Genomic DNA, 2038 nt, shown 5'->3' with positions numbered 1-2038 from the left:
AGAACTTCAAAGAGGAATTATTATCAGCATAGAAAGAAACAGGTTAAAAGGGAGTTCGAGCTTCAGCTCAAAATAGTTCATTAACACATTCCAACAGCGCATCCCTCTGGTCTCTCCCCACCTCGGTGAAGGCCAGTTCACTCCCTCGTGCAGACACAAGAAACTGAATGGCTTTTTGTTATACAGAATGGCTTCTAGCTAAATATGAAATAGCTTCTACAATCTCCCCCCTTTTAGCCTTTTAAAGGCTAACCATTAAACCGTTTTACATCTCCATTTTCATCAAAGCCTTTATATACATTTCTTGTTCCTCTCTCTGCCCATCATATTTTAACATCATTACTTCCACATTCCCTTTAGTGAGGGTCTGTCCCTTGTTTTCTAGAATACAAGAAATACAGCATTTGATTAGCAAGAAACAAAAATAAGCACAAAAGAATATAGCCAATACTAAAACTACACCTTGCAAAATCCAAGTTCCCACATGTCCAAACCAGCCTCCTAACTAAGCTCAGAGGGTCCAGTCTTCCCCTTGCTTTAGGCGTTCCACAGTTCTTTCAATCTCTGAGGCATCTTCTTCTACTTCTTTGCTGGTGTCAGAAATATACCTACAGCATTCTTTTCTTACTAAGGCACAAACCCCGCCCTTACTAGCTAGGACATAGTCTAGGGCTATTCGGTTTTGGCTTTTTCTTACTTTGGCTCCTGAACCATTACATGTCCAGCAGTACTTTCCAATTGGGGTCAAGGCTAGGCGGATATACCCTGGGTTAGTAAACTTTTTATCCTGCTAAGTATCATTTGGCTTTGTTCACTAAACAGTGTGCCATTTGAGTGTTGTTTAGTGGGACTGAAATCATTGGGATACCTCTTTCTGAATGTACAGGACTGTGAGCACATATCCAGCAACCTGTGGAATTAAATTCTTGGGAAACTTGGTTCATTAAAAGCATAAATACATTTGAACCATATAGGTGTTAACGGCTAGGTATTAAAAACAAGATTAAGCATAAGCTTAACATGAATTGTTTGTCCAGCCTCATGCTGGCTGTTCTTCAGGACTTCGTAGATTTCTTCACCTATCGCTGGCAGGTCTTTCTGGGCCGCAGCTGGTACCTTGGCCTCGGTCTTTCAGGATCGTCTGCTTCAGGGCTTGGATTGCTGGTACCAAGCTTGCGCTGATCCTCGTCTACTTCTGGACCTGGATTTCTGGTACCAGGTCTGCGGTGATCCCCATCTGCTTCTGGACCTGGGTCTCCGGTACTAGGTCTGTGGTGCTCCTTGTTGGGGCCAACTTCTGTAGGGGCCAGGACAGGTTTGCAGTGGGATGCGTGAATCCAGGTGGGCAATCCTTCACACTTTACAGCAGTATGGGTGGTCAGAAGGACTTGGTAGGGACCTTTCCAGCTGGGTTCCAGAGCAGTCTTCCGTTGGTGAACTTTCACGCAAACCCAGTCTCTTGGTTGTAGTTTATGGCACGACTCAGTCGGGGCCTCTTGGAAGGCGTCTTTAACCTGTGAATGATAGGACTGTACACACCTCATAAGTTCCTGACAATACTTGACTATGCTTCCTTTAATGAGTATGGCATCAGCCAGGTTAATGTCTGGGCTGCTTAACAGTCTCATAGGTCGGCCACATGCAATTTCATGTGGACTGAGTCCAGTTTTCCGATTAGGAGTGGCTCTCATGCTCATTAGGGCAATCGGAAGTGCTACTATCTATGTTAAGCCAGAGTTCTCACATATTTTAGCAAGTTTGTTCTTTAAAATCCTGTTTCATCTTTTTACTGCTTCTGCGCTCTCCAGGTGTCGTGCACAGTGCAGTGCTTGTCTGGTAGAGTAGTACTTTTCTAGTTTTTTTTTTTTTAAACAATTTTGCCCAGTAAAGTGGGTACCTTTATCACTGGAGATCACAAGGTGTATTCCCCATGATGGGATGTAATGATTTAGAAGTTTCTTAGCTACTGTGATGTCATCATGTTTCCTGCAGGGATAAGCTTCTACCCATCCCAAAAACAAGCAAACAATAACCAGCA

This window comes from Pelodiscus sinensis, chromosome 3, assembly GCF_052426305.1.
Source record: "Pelodiscus sinensis isolate ZL-2025 chromosome 3, ASM5242630v1, whole genome shotgun sequence".
Lineage (NCBI taxonomy): Eukaryota > Metazoa > Chordata > Testudines > Trionychidae > Pelodiscus > Pelodiscus sinensis.
The sequence above is the reverse complement of the archived record's forward strand: the minus strand, read 5'-3'. Positions refer to the sequence as shown.